This window comes from Schistocerca serialis, unplaced genomic scaffold, assembly GCF_023864345.2.
Source record: "Schistocerca serialis cubense isolate TAMUIC-IGC-003099 unplaced genomic scaffold, iqSchSeri2.2 HiC_scaffold_1370, whole genome shotgun sequence".
In the NCBI taxonomy this organism is placed as follows: Eukaryota; Metazoa; Arthropoda; class Insecta; order Orthoptera; family Acrididae; genus Schistocerca; species Schistocerca serialis.
The window spans coordinates 7,075,060-7,093,400 of record NW_026047592.1 but is presented as its reverse complement, the minus strand read 5'-3'; the positions used below and the strand labels follow the sequence as shown (position 1 = coordinate 7,093,400).

Here is an 18,341-nt window from a genome sequence, read left to right as displayed (position 1 = left end):
TGCCTAAAGGATGCTGCATTCTCAAAATGCTATACAACAATTCAAGCAAACAACATTAATAGTTTTTATTACAAATAAGAAGCTAGACAATGCTTAACCTGGAATTTACAATGGTGTCGCAAGCAATAGGCGACATGCAGTATAAATGCGAGTCCTTTGCTATATACAATGTTCGTGCAAGTTTGACACACAGTTTGTGGATCACTAATAACTGTTATTGTAGCATTCAGCGCTAGGCCTGTTCGTATACTGTCCTAATCCTGTCCAAATACTGAGTGGCCGAGGCTGGCAGGAGTGGCACTTATATTCTCTTTGTCTAGGGGCCTGCTCCCGTCGTGGTGTGGTCCTTGCCAGTGGGCTATTGGCTGACGGTGTGTTCACTGCCTTCTTAGCTCTTGCAATCTTAATTTTCATTCCAGAGCTTGTGGGTATGCCAAAACACTTAATGTTTGTGCAGTTGTTATGGTTTGTCAGTGAACAGAACTGCTTCACACTTGTCGCATTTGCTTTAACACACTGTCATTCCAGCTAGGCAGTTTTGTTTGCAGTTGCGAATTATGCCTGATGGTTTTCAGTCTTGCACTAGGATGGTAGTGTCATCTGCGTAGATGGTTGCCATTGTGTTTTGTTCAGTTGGAAAGTCAGTGACGTAGAGATTAAACTAGAGGGGCCCTTGGATGCTGCCTTGGGGTACTCCCACTTGTATACTGTGTTGTGTTGACTGTTTGCCCTGAATGTCGGTGTTGAAGCTTCTGTGGGTGAGATATGAGTGTGTAAGATGTACGAGCTCGTCGGAGAGACTAGCAGTGCAGAGTTTGCGAATGAGACGATTGTGCCATTGATGACTGAAGACCAGGATCAGCGCTCCTGTAGCTTTGTTGGTGTTGGGGGTGTGTGTAATATGTACTACTACATGGAGGAGTTGTTGTGTTGTGGAGTGGTGATTGCTGAATCCAAATTGCTCCAGTCTCAGTGAGTCATTGGTGTTGCAGTGCATAGTAAGATGTTTGAGAATCATCTTCTCAACAATCTTATTCAGGGAGCTCAGCAGGCTGATGGCTCCGTAATTTTGTGGTAGGGAGTGGTATTTCCCTGGCTTCCTGAACATCAGGACAGGGAAGTGTTGATGTTGTAGAATGGTATTCGTCATATGTGTGAGATGCTCTATAGCTTTATTCGTGAACTCCTGGGTGACACGGTTTTGAAAGTGATTGGGACCAGGAGCTTTTCTAGCTGTTTTGTGCTTAATAACCTGTGTAATTTCATGTGTAGCAGTATGTATTGTTACATTGCACTTGGGCTGGGTTACAAGCCGTGTAACCTCCTGGTCCATTTCAAGTAGCAGTGCTGGATTGGAAGGAGCCAGATTCAGTGTGAATGATGTTGCTAGTGTTCTGGTCATCAGCTCATGCTTCTCCTCCATGGAGAATGCTGGTCTGTAAGGTATTTGTAAACTTGGTGTGTAGTATTTCTTCTTGGTGGAGTGGACAGCTATTTGCCACACTCCAGGTCATGTGGTGTGCAGCCCTGCGAGTGTATTGTCCCAGTTTGTGGTTTTAAAAGTTTTAATTTAGCCTGTATGATCCCCTGGAGCCTGCTAATATGCTGTTTGTACAGCCAGTATCTCCCGAGATGATCTCTCATTGACATTGGCCCCTGTATTTCTGGGAGCAGGGCCATTTGAGCATTCTTGTGGTATAAGTACCTTAATGGTACCTGCTATTGCATCCTGAACTGCGGTGGTAAGGGCTTTGACAGCTTCAACAAGTTTCCTGCTTTGTGTAATTTTGGGAATTTGTGGGATATGACTTTTCAAGCATTTCCTTGAACAATGCCCGATGTCCACACGTCAGTTGGACAATGAGCTCATGCTGTCTCCGAGCCATTGCTTCTTGATTTGTGGCAGCAAAGTCCAGATTTAGCTGGTTCATCACTTACTGATAGGTGGCAAAGCAAGACAGAAACGTCGAAGGGAACAGATGGCACTCCTGCCTCTTGTGCTGCAGTCTTGCTACGGGTCGTCGGGTGGGATCTGCTCGGTGGATCTGCGTCTCCCAGACATAAGGATACTTTTAAGGATAGAATGTGGGTATGAGACAGTTTTACTTTTTCGTCTGAAAAGACAATTTTGCTTTTTTAGTGTACATACAGAAGAGGGGAGTCCTTATGACTCACTTGTGCAAGATGCAATGCTCAGTGCAAGAGAGCACGGGTGGAAGACAGCAGCCTGTACTGGACAGTGTTGTCCAATGTGAACGTGCCCCGGACACTGAAATACCCTATTAAAGAATGGGAGAGTCACACTGGGGAAGTTCCAACCACAGTTGCAGGAACTTTGAGCCAGAACTCTTGGCCACCTAGCACTGTCAAGTGTGTAGCAGCGTGTGCTTGTTAGTGACACTCCAAAAAGTGTCCTGTGGCATCTACGCCAGTTTTAGCGTATGTGTAACACAAATATCCTCTCGCAGCTACTGCAGGTACAGGGGGAAGGCAGCTGCTCAGCTGTGACTCACCCATAGTACTGCCCGTGGTTTTCCTTGGTGGGAGGACTGGAACGAGGTGCACCAAGCCTTGTGATGCCCATTGAGGAACTGTTGGAGTGAGACGTAGTGACTCTGAGGTCAAGAAAGCTGGCAGTGACCAGAACAGGGTGTGCTGACTCCCGCCCCTCCCCAGATTTTCGACCTTAGCTTAGGAAAGAAAAGAATCATCACAGATCATTAAGGTTCAAAGAACTTGTCTTGAACACTGTAAGGGATCCGTGATCCAACAAACATTGATGCTAGTATCTGATGCCCAGGTCGATAGCCAACAGGAGTAGATTGTCGAGCGCTGCAGTAGGCAGTGAGACTAGTGCTGAGTGCGCAGTAGTATGGTAGAGTGTCGAGTGAGAAGTAGAGCGGAAAAGACGGGCAAGAATGGTGGTCGAGTGAGTTGTAAACGGTAAAATTCACTGGAGTATGACAAGTGAGCACGTCCCCCTGATCGTCGTGGGGTTGACTCTCACTAATGCCGATTCGCGAGTGATAAGAAACAGAAAGTGACAAGTGCCGAATTACGTGTTTCACGTCAACCGCGTCGGCCAGCAACAACCATGGATTGCAGTGAGGATTGTTGTGAATGTTAACCATCAGCATTGCGTGTGACAAAGTACTGAAAATCAGCAATCAATAAAAAGAGATAACCGCAATTAGACGTGTAAGGCAAAGGTAGCAACTGCCTCAGAATTTGTGTGTTAGTAGGAAATATATATCAGTTGTACATCGCAACCTTTGTGATACTTAACAATAGACAAACTTTCAATCATTAGCTATTCCGTCTCAGAACAGCCGCATTCGGTTGAAATACTCCTGAAACCACAGCAGAACAACCAATAGCCTTTCATCCATTAAGCACACGGTCATATATCATAATAATTAATTGTTTGGTGGCTTCGGTAAATTACCCAAAATCCAGTAAAGGGATTAATCGGGGGTGTTTCAACACGAATGCTTAAAAATTCTTTTGTAGTTAACCTATTTTCAGATTATGAAGAGTTCTTTGTTACAGCTTGTATTTTTGTTCCAGGTGTCCCTGAACTTAATGGCTGTAGTGATGTCGTGAAGGCACAAAGTCGGAAGTTGTTAAACCTTCAGAAACAAGATTTTCAAAAGTACTTCTTCTCAGATACCAATATTTCGCCCCTGTTTGTGTCGGATACATAGATGTCTCAGTTGTTGTCACATAATTTGAGTGTAGTGACTGAATCTAGAAAACAGTTTCTTTTGCTTCCCTGTACCCCAAGCATTATGTGCAATGCAGGACTCCTAACAAGACAAACACACAGAGCGCAGCCCTCTGTCTTCTCTTGCCATTTCTGCAGTTTGGGAGCACAGTCCGGAAGTCTGACTCATGTTGACCGGACCTGCAGGGCGAAAATGGTCAACGTGGGTTCGAAGCTGGTGACAGCATGAGCAAAGGTTTTTGTGGGACCCGAACTGATGAAACTCGTACGAGAAAATGGCCTGAAGAAAGGTGACGTACTTAGCATTGCTCGCCTGGCGGGAATTGTGGGGTCCAAGCAGACGTCCAGCCTTATCCCTCTGTGTCATAACATAACTTTATCCTCTGTGGCTGTGGACATTGAACTGGACTCTGCTCTCAACTGTGTGATTATAACTGGCACGGCAAAGTGTAGAGGGCAGACGGGCGTGGAGATGGAAGCTCTCACTGCTGTATCGGTGTCTGCCTTAACAGTGTATGATATGTGCAAAGCTGTGAGTCATGACATTGTGATATCTGAAATAATGCTTCTGGCCAAAAGTGGGGGAACTAGAGGAGACTTCCACCTGACATGAGCATCTGTGTGGGTAAGTGAAATAAGTTAAGTATACCTGGTGTGATGTAGGCAAATTTCAAAGTCTGTTCATAGTTATCATAAATTATACACTCCTGGAAATTGAAATAAGAACACCGTGAATTCATTGTCCCAGGAAGTGGAAACTTTGTTGACACATTCCTGGGGTCAGATACATCACATGATCACACTGACAGAACCACAGGCACATAGACACAGGCAACAGAGCATGCACAATGTCGGCACTAGTACAGTGTATATCCACCTTTCGCAGCAATGCAGGCTGCTATTCTCCCATGGAGACGATCATAGAGATGCTGGATGTAGTCCTGTGGAATGGCTTGCCATGCCATTTCCACCTCGCGCCTCAGTTGGACCAGCGTTCGTGCTGGACGTGCAGACCGCATGAGACGACGCTTCATCCAGTCCCAAACATGCTCAATGGGGGACAGATCCGGAGATCTTGCTGGCCAGGGTAGTTGACTTACACCTTCTAGAGCACGTTGGGTGGCACGGGATACATGCGGACATGCATTGTCCTGTTGATACAGCAAGTTCCCTTGCCGGTCTAGGAATGGTAGAACGATGGGTTCGATGACGGTTTGGATGTACCGTGCACTATTCAGTGTCCCCTCGACGATCACCAGTGGTGTACGGCCAGTGTAGGAGATCGCTCCCCACACCATGATGCCGGGTGTTGGCCCTGTGTGCCTCGGTCGTATGCAGTCCTGATTGTGGTGCTCACCTGCACGGCGCCAAACACATATACGACCATCATTGGCACCAAGGCAGAAGCGACTCTCATCGCTGAAGACGACACGTCTCCATTCGTCCCTCCATTCACGCCTGTCGCGACACCACTGGAGGCAGGCTGCACGATGTTGGGGCATGAGCGGAAGACGGCCTAACGGTGTGCGGGACCGTAGCCCAGCTTCATGGAGACGGTTGCGAATGGTCCTCGCTGATACCCCAGGAGCAACAGTGTCCCTAATTTGCTGGGAAGTGGCGGTGCGGTCCCCTACGGCACTGCGTAGGATCCTACGGTCTTGGCGTGCATCCGTGCATCGCTGCGGTCCGGTCCCAGGTCGACGGGCACGTGCACCTTCCGCCGACCATTGGCGACAACATCGATGTACTGTGGAGACCTCACGCCCCACGTGTTGAGCAATTCGGCGGTACGTCCACCCGACCTCCTGCATGCCCACTATACGCCCTCGCTCAAAGTCCGTCAACTGCACATACGGTTCACGTCAACGCTGTCGCGGCATGCTACCAGTGTTAAAGACTGCGATGGAGCTCCGTATGCCATGGCAAACTGGCTGACACTGACGGCGGCGGTGCACAAATGCTGCGCAGCTAGCGCCATTCGACGGCCAACACCGCGGTTCCTGGTGTGTCCGCTGTGCCGTGCGTGTGATCATTGCTTGTACAGCCATCTCGCAGTGTCCGAAGCAAGTATGGTGGGTCTGACATACTGGTGTCAATGTGTTCCTTTTTCCATTTCCAGGAGTGTATACACATCGAATTGGCCTGAATATAAGTTGCACCTTTAATTTCGAAAAAGAGAGAAACTTAATTAAAAATAATTTGTCAAGTTGCCCATTTACAAAAGCTTTTCAAAATGTGATTTACCCTTAACCACTTTTTTTGTAGTACACTGTAGATAAATTACACACAAAAACAAAGCTTTCAGTTGCAGTTTTCATGTAAGACACTCCTAACTTCACTAACATTCATTGTTTTGTCACTGTCAGTATTTTTGTCACTCTCCTCCCAAAGTACAGTGCCGTCGCTACAATCCCGGGCATTGCGTGTGCAGCACTTCTTGAACCGTACCTTTAAAAAGCACATCTGTTAGATGAATAACTGTGAGTTTGAAATTTGCAACGTAACTGTACCGAATTCCAAAATTTTCACTCAATGTTGTGCTTCATTGGTGAAGAATAAATTATATTCTTTAGTTAGGGAAAAACTATGCCTGTCCCATTGTCTAAAATAGTGAAACTGTGACAGTGGTAATACAGAGGGGTCCAGAAAACTAGACTCTCTTTGATAGTCAATATTGATGGAACAAAATGGCATAGTGTCAAAATTCTTGCATGGGAGGAAGATCATTTTGTGTGTTCAAAGTGACACCTGTTAGCAGCCAAGCAACATCAATGTTGCTGAATTGTTGACTGAAGTACAGCTGTCAGTGTTGCCAGTGTGGTAGCTGCACAGGATGTCTTGATGGTCTCTCATATCTCATTCAGTGTAGCTGGGTTCTGTTGGTAAACTTTGTTTGTCGAGTTCCCCCATTGGTAGAAGTCGAGAATTGTAAGGTCCTGTGACCTTGGTGGGCACTTGACAGCTCCTCTTCGACTTATCCGTCGTCCAGGTAGATTTTCATCTAAGTAGAATCTGATATCTCTGTGGTGGTGAGGTGGAGTACAGTCTTGTAGGTAAAAATCTTTTGTTTCCAAACACCACTTGGATGGCTAATAAAATCAATGTTTGCAGCATGTGATACACCTCACCATTTATGTACCTTCAAAGAAGAATGGGTCAGAGAAACAATACTATGACGGACAACACCACACATGAACACCAAGTGAAGTAACATGTTTGTCCATGTGAACATGAGGATTTTCAGCAGCCCAATACACGCAGCTATGGCAGTTTACATTACCATTCAGGTTGAATTGTGCCTCATTAGGCCAGATAACCTTCCCTGCAAACCATTCATCTTCGTGAAGCATGCCTTCAGATCACTCGTAGTGCTTCATCCTTCAATTCCAGTTGTCCTCATTCATAGTGTGAAACAATCTTGGAATGTACACTTTCCACTTTGCAGTCTTCAGAATTTATCATGCACTTGATCAGCTTATCCCACTTCCCCATACACCCTGCTTCATAGATTCTTGAGATGATCTAGAAAAATGTTGCAATACAGCAGTGCTGGAACCTGGAGGTTGATGTTCTTGTTCGGAGGACCTTTCCTTGTGCACATTTTAAACAGTATTGCCGGCTTAAAATTGATACCAAATACAATAAATTGGTGTTTCAGTAAAGCCTTGCATTGGTCAAACAATAGTTGTACTTCATTCAGTGCTGCATTGTCATCTGCTGGAAACCCACACTACAAGATCTGTTGGGAAAACAGTGGTTTATGCTACCACTCAAAATTGCAGCCATATAACACATTGTTCCAAAGGTAATAACTATCAGAAAATGTCTACACTTTTCTGGATCCCTCTGTAGTCACTACCTAAATGGGATATCAACAAAGAGAATGTTTGCATTGCTACCTCATACACAACAATTGATTTACAAACTGTAGTGATATTTTTGTTTCATTTCAAACTTAAGAAGAAGCACTACTGTTGAGGTTTCTATGATTCATAAAAGTCCCAGTTTTTATGGGGTGTGCTGTATACTCTAATTTTTTTGGAGATTTTTTGTAGAAATGGTGTATCTTATATTCAGGCCAGTATGGTACCCGGTACCATCCTGTTTTAAGTCTTAATTCAAAATATTTATCTTTCTTTTTCCAATACCTAATCAATTTGAGAGAGATATTTAAAACAAAAAATAAGCACTAGCAAGTACGTTAATTTGCTGTTGTTAAAACTTTTTCTCGTGCATGTTCTCTACAATTTTGATATGACACCACCTGCACTCTTATCTTGTTGCCAGTAAAAAGTGAGTAAGTAGGTCCTTAAACTCTCTCTCTCTCTCTCTGTGCCCTCCCCCAGCTGTGTGGTAGCGTCCTCTGTGTTGCTCTATTGTTTCAATTTTTGATGGTCCTGTGCTGTGAAAAGTTGAGGTGAAGTGTTCATTCTTAAATGAATAGTGTGTATCAGCTCTTTTCTCTTAGGATCAGGTTGTCATTGCTGTGTTCATTGATGTAAAATGACACTTTTTTAACAGTTCCTAAAAGGTGCACCACTTCATTGACACTTTTGCTCAGGTGTAGAGCATATTGGCCAGACTAATTTACATGTTTCAGCTTTACACTGTATGGTATCCTCTTTTTTAAAGGCCTATTATCTTTCTTGTGTGTGACTTGTCCAGAGATTGAAAATGTTTTATTTTTTAAGTTACCAATCCAGAACAGGTTTCTGTCAATTTAATTCTTCAGGTTTTTCCAGAAGTTTGCTGAAATTCCCGAGTTGTCCTTTGCACAGTCGGACATCATTGTCTTACTCGCATATTTCGGTGACATTAGTTGTTGCTTTTACAAAGTGCTACTTGAGACTGATCATCAGATGGAGCAGGTCTGTAATTTGTTCCCTCAGCCTTCATGCTTCATCTGCAATCTGCTCTGACAGACACCATCCTCGGGTATCCGTGTTATGTGATATTCCGAGTGTCATCTACACTCACGGGCACGATTCTTGTGTGTTATGTTTTCAGTCCAAGCTGGTTGGTAGAATTCTGTTTGCGGGCTGTCCCTGTTTGGGGACAAGGATCGGCAGGGCATGAAACCCTAATCTTTCATCTTTCAGTTAACTCAAATGTCGAGTGTCACTTTTTTCATGTACTGCGGTTACAAATATAAGAAAATACAAAATGAAAATTTCTCAACATAGTCATGTTTCTTTTCAGTATGTTTCTCAGATCAGTACACTGCAATGTAAATATTCCATTAAAAGAATATATTTTTGATTGTTTCTTCAGTCAAAGATGCATTGCCTTTTTGACTTAACAATCAATGTCAAATCATTGTCCCTCAAACAATGCTGCAGGGGTTTGACAACGTGAGACCATGGCTTTATGGAGGATCACCTAGAATTAGCTGCCGTCTTTTCTGACATGATTTTAAATCAATGCTACCATCACCGTTTCTTTTGCTTAGGGTTTTGAATCTAGGAATGATGCAAACAATCAGCAGTTTATTTCTTTCTTATGTGATCTTGTTTTCTCCTCCCTAGCCCCCTTTCTTCTTTCATTTGGTAGCCTTGAGCAAATTGAATATTCCTGATTTTGTTTGTATTTATTAATCTGTTTGTGCCTCTAATTCTTAAAAGACTTCATTATGACAGTAATACTCTGAAGCAGGAAATTTGGGGAAAAAGGGCTGCATTCATTTATGCTGTTGTAAAATGGAGGAATTGGTTGTAGTTGGAAAATTTAATGCTGGTCTTCAATATTTTAATTGTTATAGTTTGGGGTATGATTGTTGTAATTAGAAAATGAATGTGTGCCTTGTGCACTATGTTGTTACAGTAATTTGGAGTTTATTTTGTACATCATCTGGTGTAAATTATAACATTTTAAGCAAAAACTTCTGTCTCTCAACAGCTTTCTTAATAACACTATTCCAGTAACTGGATATGCATATTGAAATATCTGTGTTGTATATTAGATTCTATAACCTGTACTGAGGCAATATTTTGCGGTTGCAAATTTTCTTGACTATTATTAAGTGTGTGTGTGTGTTGCTTATGCCCTACATACGAGTCCTCCAAGCTACTGATGATCTGACCAATGTACGACATGCCAAAATGCTACGGCTGCATGGGGGGATACAATTAAATCCCATCCCCCCCCCCCCCCCCCCAATTATCTCTCTCTCTCTCTCTCTCTCTCTCTCTCTCTCTCTTTCAAAGATCGGCAGGTTCAGGAATCTAACACAGAAAGAATTTAATCACGGTTTCTTTTTCATCTCTATCATACAATGTAGTCCAATTTTTTGCTAATACAGAAATAACATTTTGTGATTTATGTTGTGTACTCTTCAAAAGATCTAATGATGTCCTCATTCCTTTCTTATAAACAAAACAAGAAGAAACTGACAATAATTGTCATTAAAATAAAACACAGAACAGTGTTCATCCACACTCTGCAAACCACTATGAAGAGTATGACAGAGGGTACATCTCACTGTACCAGATATTAAAGCTTGTTCATATTTCCTTTCCTCCATCTTGTACTTCAACTTTTCTTCCTTAAACTTATCCTGTTTCTAACTACTCTGATTTGCTTTTGTGGTTAGTGTGAATTTAAACTCAGTTGCCATAAATATCTAATATGTTTTATTGAACAGTGAATGGATTATTTTATATTTCATCTAATGCTGTTCTGCTCTTTGTTACGGCACAAATGGTGTTCCCTACTTTTGTGCAATTTTCACGCAACTTGAAAAAATGGTGAGATAAACAACTAGCTTCATGATTTATTTATGTTTTGAATGTACCACAAATGTTTTGAATGTAACCAAAAATGCTTGTTGTTGTAAAATATACTTTCAACTTGCCTCCTTCACTAGCTGAAAACCTTTTTAGTTTCTCATGTTACCCCTGATGTCTTCTTTTTGGTTGATTCATTTATAATAACATTTTACTGTCCTGAGTAGTACCTGCGTATAAATATAATTTTATTTTTATTTTTAGTGATGTGCGTTTTTATGTGCATATTCTTTCAGTCCTGTGTAATGTGAGTCTCTGTTTAATGGTATGGTTATGTTGTCTTCAGACTTAAAGAATTGATGTAGAAATTTATAGTTTTCAGCATGTGGTTCAACAGATCCTAATTGTGTTCCTAAATTGGAAAAGTCCTAAAAACAGAAACTATAAAATAACTGTATAGAAATTTTGGACCACCATTGGTTAAATATTTTACTACCAACCCAAGAAATAAATTGGGAACAATGTGCAGCATCTTATTCAGTGTAAAAGAAAACTCAAATTTAGTTAAAAGTGGACCACTTGAGTTTGCTAAAGGCATAGAATCATGTGTTTCTAGTGTTCTTAAATCCATTCAAAACCCTCGAAAAGAACAAAAAACTAAGAGAATATAATATTGAACTTACAGGCCTAAGTCTGAAAACAACATTATAATTGTGTGTATTTGGTTTTGTTTCTATGCTGTTGACATCCTGTACTGTTGATTTTAAATTATATGTGAGAGTTGATGTTTGGAAGCTAAGTGCAGGAAAGAAGACCATGAAGTGAAATCCACCCTTTATGTTCTCAGTTGGCGGAGAATGTGGGCAAAGAACTGGAAATCTTTGAGGTACCAAATGGTCAAGGGCTGTGATATTGCCCTTTTAACGTCACTTAGAGTAGACATAGTTCTCTTAGTCCCAAGTGTAAGACAACATTTTTGGTACCTTACAATTTCAGTGGTTTCCATTTACAATTTCTGTTTACAGTGCTCATCATCAAATGTTTTGGTGTTGTTATTTGATTTCATATAAATAACATAGAGGTAGTTATTTCACATACTATTATGTTTCTGATAGCTTTTTCTCACAAAGCATACTTTAGGCTCATATTTTATTGTAAAATATTTAAACTGACAGACATATAGACTTACATTTTCTGCATGTCTTCTGTCACCAGTTTCACCTCTAATATTGACTGCAAAGCAGAAGTGATCAGCATAGAAAATGATGGAGTGAGGGTGGAGAGGGGGAGGGGGGGGGGGGGGGGGGGGGGGGGAGAAATGTAATATTGAAACTAAAATCAAGAAAGAGAGCAGTCAATTGAGGATACAATGAAACATTTGGGACCTCATTAACTGCAGGATCATTCTAGTAGAATAGAATTGTATAAAAGATTACTGCCAAAGAGAAGTGTTAGAACTTCAAGTTTAACACATATATTTAGGAACAACACAACAACACATATAAGTCACTGAGTAAGTTGACCTGTGTACAAGTCGGCATTCGATTTAACACTGAGTCTCAGTCTAGCGGCCGCTGCTCAGCTGGCCGCTTAGGTGGCACAGCTGCTGCATGGCTGGCAGACAGCACCGCACGTAGAGGACATGTGTAATTGCGCGGCAGCACTTTGAATAATCGGCGAGTCACAACACTTTTCCCCCCTTTGAAATTGTTGCACTGGTCTTGATGGAGGTGTCCTGGAGATGGCTAACGTCCATAGGCGTTGTTTGACTCGCCGTAAAGTCTCGAGGAGTAGGCTTCCCGTACGGACGGAAGTGTCCCCGATGATAACGGGTTGAAATGACAGGAGACGTGGGCGATGTGTCGGCGTCCGTTGGAGAAGGAGGCGAGTAGCTGTACTCTGACAGAGGATGATCCTCCGGTTCCTGCATGGGCACGTCTCCTGGTGGCGTCCGTTCTGGTGCTGGCATCGCAATGACGGTGAGAGGGCTGCGTTGTGAGTATTGAGAGATGCCAAGATCCCGAGCATCAGGTAGAGCCAAAGGTGGTGTGGCGGCATTCAGAACAGGCGTTGCTGGCACCCGAGGCCGAAGCTGGTCCAAATGACGCACTGCAACACCCATGTCCATCTGGATTTCATACAGGCGTCTGCCACAGTGTCGTAAGATGCGGCCCGGGCTCCTTTTTGGCCACCTGCCATATCCCCGTACCCAGACGAGGTCGTCGGCGGTGAACCGGCCAAGGGAAGGCACCCGCGGCCGTGAGGAGGGAGGCCGCAGAAGATGAAGTAGCGTGCGGGGCTGTCGCCATGTAAGAGCTCAGCCGGGCTGTGATCACCCATGGGGGTGAAACGGTAAGACGCCAGGAACAGGAGAAGCGCATCATCAGCAGCAGAAGAAGTCAGAAGTTTTCGCATCTGAGCCTTAAATGTGCGGACCAGCCGTTCAGCCCCACCATTGCATTGTGGATGGAACGGCGGGGCCGTGACATGAGTAACGCCGTGACGAGCACAAAAATCTGCAAAGTCGGAAGAGGCAAATTGCGGACCATTATCAGTAACAAGAGTACAGGGGAGGCCTTCCAAAGAAAAAATGCAGGCGAGAGCACTGGTGGTTGCCACGGTGGTAGGTGACATGCAATGGACAATGAAAGGAAAGTTAGAGTAGGCGTCAATTACAAGGAGCCAATAAGTACCTAAAAAAGGTCCCGCAAAGTCAGCATGAATGCGCTGCCAGGGCTTCTCAGGCGAAGGCCACGGTGACAGAGATGACTTCGGGGCAGCGGCCTGTGACCACTCACTGGAAGTGACAGGAAGTAAGACCCCTGACGCAGTGAGACGATCCAACTCCCGTTTAACCCAATTTCGAAGGGCCACAGGAATGGGCAGAGCCCGAAAAAACTTAGGCCGAGCAGTGGGTTTGAGCGTAATATGAGCTTCAAAGTCGTTCGCACGGCCTAAACTGGGAGAAAAAAGGGACAAAAATGTAGTCGACAAGGAATCCAGTTGAGCATAAGGAATAGCGTCAGAGACAATATTGACAGAGTCATCTATGGAGAACCCAAAAACGTGAAAGGCATCGAAACCAAAAAGATTTTCTGCGTTGGCAGAACTCCGGAGATGGGAACTTGCCCTTCAGTATATCCTCTCTTCTCGTTATCCGCCAGGCCTCAACCTCTGCTAATTTCAAGTTGCCGCTGCTCATAGCTCACCTGTCTTTCAACAACATCTTTGCCTCTGTACTTCTGCCTCGACTGACATCTCTGTCGAATCTCTTTGCCTTTACAAATGTCTGCTTGTGTCTGTGTATGTGTGGTTGGATATGGGTGTGTGTGCAAGTGTATACCTGTTCTTTCTTCCCCCTAAGGTAAGTCTTTCCGCTCCTGGGATTGGAATGACTCCTTACCCTCTCCCTTAAAACCCACATACTTTCGTATTTCCCTCTTTCCTGATGAAGCAACCGTTGGTAGCGAAAACTAGAATTTTGTGTGTATGATTGTGTTTGTTTGTGTGTCTATCGACCTGCCAGTGCTTTCGTATGGTAAGTCACATCATTTTTGTTTTTAGATATATTTTCCTGCTTGGAATGTTTCCCTCTTATTATGCATTCAGTTAACTAAGTAGAAATCAGTAATATCTTATCTCAGTGAGGAACTTGAAACTTTCAGCGCACGTCAGGAGCATGGAGAGGTGCTCTTCCTCTACTTGAAAAGAACAGTTGACCACGCACTGAGTAGATAGGTTCCTAGTAGAACAGTTCATAATGGGATGCAACCTCCATGGTATACAGTCACTGTAAAGAAAACTTCTAAAGGAACAGAGATTACTGCATAATACGTGTAAAACAAAGTGTAGGATTATAGATTGAGAGAGGCTGGATGAAACATGTTTGGCTGTCAAGAGAGCAATGCATGAAGCCTTCAATGACTACTGTAGCAGAATATTGTCAAATGACATTTCACAAAATCCAAATAAATTCTGGTCATATGTAAGGGCTGTTAGTGGCACAAAAGTTAGTGTCCAGTCCCTAGCAAGTGAGACAGGAACTGATATTGAGGGTAGCAAAGTAAAAGCTGAAATTCTGAACTCGATTTTCAAATGTTCCTTTGCAAATAAAAACCCAGGAGAACTGCCCCAATTCAATCCTCGTACACTGAAAAAATGAACGAAATAGGTATTAGTGTCAGTTGTGTTGAGAAACAGTTGAAATCATTAAACAAAGCTCCAGACCCCGATGGAATCGCAGTCAGATTCTATATTGAATTTGTGGCTGAGTTATCCTCTCTTCTCACTGTAATCTATCCAAAAAACCTTACCCAGTTTTTGGAAAAAGTTACAGATCACACCTGTCTACAAGAAGGGTTGTAGGAGTGACAAAACTACCATCCAGTAGCCTTGACATCAATTTGTTGTAGATTCTTAGAAAATATTTTGAGCTCAAACATAATGAGGTATCTCGAACGGAACTACCTTCTCGAATCAACCAGCATGGTTTTCAAAAACATAGATGATATGAAATCCAACTGTCACTTTTCTCACATAACTTGCTGAAAGCGTTGGATCAAGGCAACAGGTAGATAGTGTTTCTTGATTTCCTAACAGTATTTGATTCTGTTCCACACCTACACTTACTGTGAAAAGTACGATCATATGGGGTATCAAGTGAAATTCGTGACTGGATTGAGGACTTTTTGATAAGAAGGACACAGCATGGTACCTTGGATGGAGAGTCATCATCAGATGTAGAAGTAACTTCAGGTGTGCCCCAGGGAAGTGTGTTGGGGCCCTTGCAGTTCTTGTCCATTAATGACCTTGCTGTAAATCAGGATTTTTGCAGATGATGCAGCTATCTGTAATGAAGTGCTATTTCAGAGAAGCTGCATAAATATTCATTCAGATCTTGATGAGATTTCAACATGGTGCAGTGATTGGCAACTTGCTCTGAATGTTTAGAAATGTATAAACTTAGTATCCTGTGACTATAATATTGGTGAGTCACTGTCGGAATCTGCCAACTCGTACAAATACCTGTGTGTAACACTTTGTAGGAATATGAAATGGCATGATCACATAGGTTCAGTTGTGGGTAAAGCAGGTTGTAGACCTTGGTTTATTGGTATAATAATGGGGAAATGCAATCAGTCTACTAAAGAGATGCTTAAAAGTCATTCGTGTAACCCCCCCCCCCCCCCCCCCCCTCCGCCCACCACCCTAGACTATTGCTAAAGTGTGTGGGACTTGTACCAGATGAGACTAGCAGGAGACATTGAATGTATACAAAGAAAGGCAGCATGGTCACAGGTTTGCTTAATCCATGGGAGAGTGTCACAGAGATACTGAAGGAACTGAAATGGCAGACTGTTGAAGACAGGTGTAAACTATCCCAATAAAGTGTATTAGCAAAGTTTCAAGAACTGTCTTTAAATGATTACTCTAGGGATATACCACAACCCCCCCACATATTGCTCTCACAGGGGTCGTGAAGATAAGATGAGAATGATTACTGCTCACACAGAGGCATTCAGACAAATTCAGACAATCATTCTTCCATTCTCGATACATGAATGAAACAGCAAGAAACCCTGATAACTGGTACAATGGGACTTACCCTGTACCATGCACCTCCTGGTGGATTGCAGATTATAAACGTAGATGTGAACTGAAAGTCTCTTACATGTGCATGAGGGAAACATCTAATCACCTTTATTTTACCAAGACAAAAATTATGATTTAATAAAGCTTCTAACCTTGACAGGAAATAATGGATTAGGCTGTCCGTAAATTATAAACTAACATTATTGTGATGATGGAAAATCTCATATAAAGACGTGAAACAAATACTAACAAAGAGATAGAGGGGCTGGCCAGTACAGCCAATAGATACACAAAACATAACAGAAAATTTACGTATCCTAGCTTTTGGAACTTTGTTCCTTCGTCAGGGAGGAGAGAGGGGAAAGAAGGGGAAGAAGAGAAAGTGGATTCAGTTACTCACAACCCAGGTTATGAAGCAACAGGGTAGAGGTAAACAGGGAGGGTAGCAAAGATGGAGGCATGGGTGTATACTCTACAGTATGTCAACATGTTGCCTTGACCTGTTTGATCACCAGGTCTGGCTCCAATTCAGTGCACACGGGACATCGTCGAACAACTCCAGTGTCTCTCAAAAACAGCATTAACCATCCCTGTTTTGATGACAATGTGAAACAGGCATGGAACTTCATCCCACAAACTCATATCCAGCACAGTGCATGCACGTTTACGTGCTTACATTCGGGCAGTTACACTGGATTTCAATGTATTAGTGTATCACATTTGCAATGGTGTATCTCGCACTTATATTATCCTGTGATCTTGCAACGTTAATCACTTAAATAAGTTATATATCTAAAAACAAAGATGATGTGACTTACCAAATGAAAGTGCTGGCAGGTCGACAGACACACAAACAAACACAAACATACACACAAAATTCTAGCTTTCGCAACCAACGGTTGCCTCGTCAGGAAAGAGGGAAGGAGAGGGAAAGATCCAAATCCTTTCATCTTTCCCTCTCCTTCCCTCTTTCCTGACGAGGCAACCGTTGGTTGCGAAAGCTAGAATTTTGTGTGTATGTTTGTGTTTGTTTGTGTGTCTGTCGACCTGCCAGCACTTTCATTTGGTAAGTCACATCATCTTTGTTTTTAGATATATATTTCCTACGTGGAATGTTTCCCTCTATTATAACTTAAATAAGTTACTTAGACATATATGTTCCTGAAATTTCATTACTCTACGTTAATTACTTTTTGGTGTTGCAATTTTTTTTTTTTTTTTCAGTGTACATGATGACTACAATAATACATTATAATGTTTCTCCAGTGGTTTCAACATTAACTTTTTAACAGAAAAGATTTTGCTTACAGTTCATTTTTAAGTTAACATTTCTAAACTTTTTAACAATCCATATTAAAGCTAGCAATAGTAACTATATTAGTAATTGCTACTGTAAACAGTTACACATATGAACATCAGTTTTGAATAATGGGTTTTGAGTGTAAATAATGTTTTATGTAAGTGTTTGCATTGATACTTAAAATTAAATGTCATGTAATGAATGTCCACTGTTTTGTTGGATCAAGTTATTTACGAACGCGATGTACTGTGTTCTTCCATTAGAGAATGAGACTGTATTGTTTATCGGTTTCATTACAAAGTGCTAATAAGCTTTTAGTTAGAAAACCTTCTATAACTGGAATTATTAATATGAGAAAAATAGGAACAATGAAGGAACGGAAGATCAGTTGCAGAAACAAGAGTAGCTCTGAGTTGCAAGAGTGGTTGCTTTTCCCACACATGTAATTAACTGGCATTATCACCACTATTAACTTACCGTGGTTTCACATCTCATCTGTTCATTGTTCCCCATGTCCTGCCCTTCTGTTCCCCCTTCCTATTAGACCATATATGCCTCTGTTACTGTAATCGATATGTAAACAATATTTTTCACATGACCATTTTTTTTTACAGGTTGTAATATTTGACATTGCAGCTTTTGAAAATGGAGCAGGATGTTGTGCCCTCTTTCCTATTGGAGTGTTTCTCTGTGATCAGAATTGGAGGCAGACAATTCACTTGAACTTCCATTGCTGTTGTTGATATCTTTGAATCATGTTGTTTCTTTGTGATTAATAAAAAAATTATACAATCCAATGGTTTCTTCACCTTGTCTTTAAAAATTCCAGACCTATTGTTCAAACACATATTTTGAGAGTTATGCATCTGAGCATTTTTGTGGAAAGTGTGTTTCACACATACGTTCAAGATAAATTGAATAATGACCCCCATTTTGTGTGTTGGGGAAAATAATTTGATACAGCTAAATGCATATTCAGGTACACACATTTGCTCGCGCCTGA

The 18,341-nt window shown here is 42.2% G+C and overlaps 1 protein-coding gene across 1 annotated transcript in view; it reads left to right on the top strand.

Annotated features, from left to right (window-relative positions):
* The window catches only part of LOC126441769 (uncharacterized), a 220,455-nt gene extending 202,373 nt beyond the window's left edge, over positions 1-18,082 (top strand). The window contains exons 8-9 of the mRNA XM_050090689.1: positions 3,568-4,349; positions 17,953-18,082. The gene's annotated coding sequence lies outside the window, so the exon portion shown is untranslated. The remainder of the gene's footprint in view (positions 1-3,567; positions 4,350-17,952) is intronic.
* Positions 18,083-18,341: the final 259 nt, after the last annotated feature.